Source organism: Harmonia axyridis, chromosome X, assembly GCF_914767665.1.
Source record: "Harmonia axyridis chromosome X, icHarAxyr1.1, whole genome shotgun sequence".
Lineage (NCBI taxonomy): Eukaryota > Metazoa > Arthropoda > Insecta > Coleoptera > Coccinellidae > Harmonia > Harmonia axyridis.
In genome coordinates, this window is record NC_059508.1 from 29,203,167 (window position 1) to 29,208,166 (window position 5,000).

Genomic DNA, 5,000 nt, shown 5'->3' on the forward strand with positions numbered 1-5,000 from the left:
AACCAAATCAAATTTGAGAAAATTCCACGATCAGAAAATTTTTTTCGAAAAAAAAAAAAAATCGTAATCACCTCGGTCATGGCGAGTTATTTTCCGTATTTCATTCCACAATCAACGTACAACATAGAAGGAATCATCTCTCTAACTATCCTGGTTCAAAAGTTGTATCGGAACATTTCACGTCGTAATATCTCGCCAAGTCCAGACCTCGGCGATAGGTAGTATCTGACACCGTCCGCTCGGGACTGACATCGACTTGGACTCGGGCTGATGATGGGGAGGCGTTTAAGGACGTGAACATTTTTCCTTATAAAAATTAAAGTCGACAATGAATATTGATTCTGATTACTGATTTACGCTTTAAAAACACATTAGAAGGCAACCAAATCAAATTTGAGGAAATTCCAAAATCAGAAAATTTTTTTTCAAAAAAAAAAAAATCCGAAAAATATTTTTCGATTCTGATTACTGATTTACTCTTTTAGAACACATTAGGAGGCAACCAAATCAAATTTGAGAAAATTCCACAATCAGAAAATTTTTTTCGAAAAAAAAAAAAATTCGAGGACACCTCGGTCATGGCAAGTTATTTCCCACAATCCATTCCCCAATCAACGTACATCCCAGAAAAAATCATCTCTCTAACTATCCTGGTTCAAAAGTTGTATCGGAACATTTTCACGTCGAAAATATATCTCTAAGTCCAGACCGATGCACCACGTAAATGACGATCGGGACCGGGGCGATCGGTCGTATCTGACACCGCCGGCTCGGTTCTAACATCGTCAATGAGTCGGGGTTGAAAAAAGGACGTGAACATTATTCCTTATAAAAATCAAACCCGATCATGGATTTTGATTCTGATTGTTGATTATCGCTATTAGAACATATAAGGAGGCAACCAAATCAAATTTGAGAAAATTCCACGATCAGAAAATTTTTTTCGAAAAAAAAAAAAAATCGTAATCACCTCGGTCATGGCGAGTTATTTTCCGTATTTCATTCCACAATCAACGTACAACATAGAAGGAATCATCTCTCTAACTATCCTGGTTCAAAAGTTGTATCGGAACATTTCACGTCGTAATATCTCGCCAAGTCCAGACCTCGGCGATAGGTAGTATCTGACACCGTCCGCTCGGGACTGACATCGACTTGGACTCGGGCTGATGATGGGGAGGCGTTTAAGGACGTGAACATTTTTCCTTATAAAAATTAAAGTCGACAATGAATATTGATTCTGATTACTGATTTACGCTTTAAAAACACATTAGAAGGCAACCAAATCAAATTTGAGGAAATTCCAAAATCAGAAAATTTTTTTTCAAAAAAAAAAAAATCAGAAAAATATTTTTCGATTCTGATTACTGATTTACTCTTTTAGAACACATTAGGAGGCAACCAAATCAAATTTGAGAAAATTCCACAATCAGAAAATTTTTTTCGAAAAAAAAAAAAATTCGAGGACACCTCGGTCATGGCAAGTTATTTCCCACAATCCATTCCCCAATCAACGTACATCCCAGAAAAAATCATCTCTCTAACTATCCTGGTTCAAAAGTTGTATCGGAACATTTTCACGTCGAAAATATATCTCTAAGTCCAAACCGATGCACCACGTGAACTCGATCTTACCGATGCACCACGTAATCTCAATCTTACCGATGCTCCACGTGAACTGGATCTTACCGATGCAGAACGTGAATTGGATCTTACCGATGCACCACGTAAACTCGATCTTACCGATGCACCACGTAATTTCAATCTTACCGATGCAGAACGTGAATTGGATCTTACCGATGCACCACGTAAACTCGATCTTACCGATGCACCACGTAATCTCAATCTTACCGATGCACCACGTGAACTGGATCTTACCGATGCAGAACGTGAATTGGATCTTACCGATGCACCACGTAAACTCGATCTTACCGATGCACCACGTAATCTCAATCTTACCGATGCACCACGTGAACTGGATCTTACCGATGCAGAACGTGAATTGGATCTTACCGATGCACCACGTAAACTCGATCTTACCGATGCACCACGTAATCTCGATCTTACCGATGCACCACGTGAACTGGATCTTACCGATGCAGAACGTGAATTGGATCTTACCGATGCACCACGTAATCTCGATCTTACCGATGCATCACGTAATCTCGATCTTACCGATGCAGAACGTAAACTCGATCATACCGATGCACCACGTTATCTCGGCAGACCGATGCAGAACGTAAAAAAAAAGCTTACAGCACGCGGTGTTCCCAAGCGGTCACCCATCCAAGTACTAACCGCGCCCGACGCTGCTTGGCTTCAGTGTTCTGACGAGAACTGGCAATTCAGCGTGGTATGGCCGTAAACAACAAATATTGCGATATTTTCTATGATATCTCACTTTTTGGGAGCGGAAAGGACGTGAACGTTTTTCCTTATAAAAAATGAAATAACTTTTGGATATTAATTCTGATTGTTGATTTAAGCTTTAAGAACACATTTGGACATATCTCAATGAAATTTGAGGGATTTCCGAAATCGAAAAATATTTTTCGAAAAAAAAAAAAATCCCAGAAGACCTCGGTCATCTCAAGTTTATTTCCATATTTTATTACACAATCAACGTAAAACACAAAAGGAACCATCTCTCTAACTATCACAGTTAAATTTTTGTATCGGAACATTTCACGTCGGAATATCTCGCTAAGTCCAGACCGGGGAGATCGGTCGCATTTGACACCGTCCGCTCCGGTCTAACATCGTCTTGGAGTCGGGGTAACGATGGAGAGGCGTTTAAGGACGTGAACATTTTTCCTTATAAAAATTAAAGTCGACAATGAATATTGATTCTGATTACTGATTTACTCTTTTAGTACACATTAGAAGGCAACGCAATCAGATTTGAGGAAATTTCAAGATCAGAAAATTTTTTTCGAAAAAAAAAAAAATTCAAGAACACCTGGGTCATGGCAAGTTATTTCCCACAATCCATTCCACAATCAACGTACAACATAGAAGAAATCATCTCTCTAACTATCCTGGTTGAAAAGTTGTATCGGAACATTTCACGTCGAAATACCTCGCCAAGTCCAGACCGGGGCGATAGGTAGTATCTGACACCGTCCGCTCGGGACTGACATCGACTTGGACTCGGGCTAATGATGGGGAGGCGTTTAAGGACGTGAACATTTTTCCTTATAAAAATTAAAGTCGACAATGAATATTTATTCTGATTACTGATTTACGCTTTAAAAACACATTAGAAGGCAACCAAATCAAATTTGAGGAAATTCCAAAATCAGAAAATTTTTTTTCAAAAAAAAAAAAATCCGAAAAATATTTTTCGATTCTGATTACTGATTTACTCTTTTAGAACACATTAGAAGGCAACGAAATCAAATTTGAGTGAAATCCAAAATCAGAAAATATTTTTCGAAAAAAAAAAAAAATTCGAGAACACCTCGGTCATGGCAAGTTATTTCCCACAATCCATTCCCCAATCAACGTACATCCCAGAAAAAATCATCTCTCTAACTATCCTGGTTCAAAAGATGTATCGGAACATTTTCACGTCGAAAATATATCTCAGAGTCCAGACCGATGCAGAACGTAAACTCGATCATACCGATGCTTCACGTAATCTCGATCTTACCGATGCACAACGTAAACTAGATCACACCGATGCAGAACGTAAACTCGATCATACCGATGCACCACGTAAACTCAGGCAGACCGATGCAGAACGTGAACTCGATCTTACCGATGCACCACGTAATCTCGATCTTACCGATGCACAACGTAAACTAGATCACACCGATGCAGAACGTAAACTCGATCATACCGATGCACCACGTAAACTCAGGCAGACCGATGCATCACGTAAACGACGATCGAGAGGCGCGAAAGGACGTGAACGTTTTTCATTATAAAAATTGAAATAAATGATAAATAATGATTCTGATTGTTGATTATCATTTTTAATAAGCATTAGGAGGCAACCAAATGAAATTTGAGGAAATTCCGATAACAGAAAATTTTTTTGAAAAAAAAAAAAAATTTATGAAATCCTCGGTCATCGCAAAATATTTACCATATTCTGTTCGATAATCAACGTATATTTAAGAAGGAATCATATCTGTATCTATCTTGGTTCAAATTTTGTATCGGAACATTTTGACCAAAGTCCGAGCTTCGGCCGAAACAGACACCGCTGACCTGGCCTATCGATCGACCGAGAGTCGGGGATAGAGCGTAAGTGTTGTCTGGAGGGGAACCCTGTGCTCTCCTGACATATATAGGGAAGGTGGTCGCGTTGGGCGATGCAGAACGTTTGGATCGGGAATTATATTTTTGGTTCAGCTATTGGAATATGGTTTATTGTTGGTATATATTGGCGAAATAACGTTCTTACTGACTGGGGATATTCATAAAAATGAGTCCGGAGATTTTCAGATCGAAGTCCGAGTGATCCGACTTGGAAGGCGTGTTGGGTGGGTCGAGATGGCTTAGATAGATCAGACGAGGCGGGCTAAGTGTTGACGTCATGCATCGGTCCATTTTCAGATTGAGTCCGAGTAATCCGACTTTGAAAGAGTGTTGGGTGCGTCGAGACTGTTTAGATAGATCGGACGAGGCGGACTAGGTGTTAACGACATGCATCGGTATATTTTCTGATCGGAGTCCGAAGAAATCGGCCCTAGTAGGCGCAGCGGACGGTCGAGACGGCCTCGGTGGGTCGGATCGATCGGGAAAAGTTTGCTAAATCGTGTCTGGAGGGGAACCTTGGGTTCTCCTGACATATATAGGGGATAAGGTTTGGGTGAACGATTCTTCACGTAAAAGTTGAGTAATTTATTTTTCGATAAGCTTTTGGATATTGATGAGAAGTATATGTATATCTTCGATTAAAAGAATTCTTACCGTCTCGATGTATATTATATTAGATATATAAGAAATAGTTAACGTGATGCATCGGCCGATTTCCGGATCGGAGTTCGAGA

General features: G+C 39.7%; 1 non-coding gene across 1 annotated transcript; it reads right to left on the minus strand.

Annotated features, from left to right (window-relative positions):
* Positions 1-2,249: 2,249 nt before the first annotated feature.
* Positions 2,250-2,367, minus strand: LOC123688457. The gene has a single exon (XR_006749978.1). It is a non-coding gene; the product is annotated as a 5S ribosomal RNA (ribosomal RNA).
* Between the last annotated feature and the right edge of the window lie 2,633 nt (positions 2,368-5,000).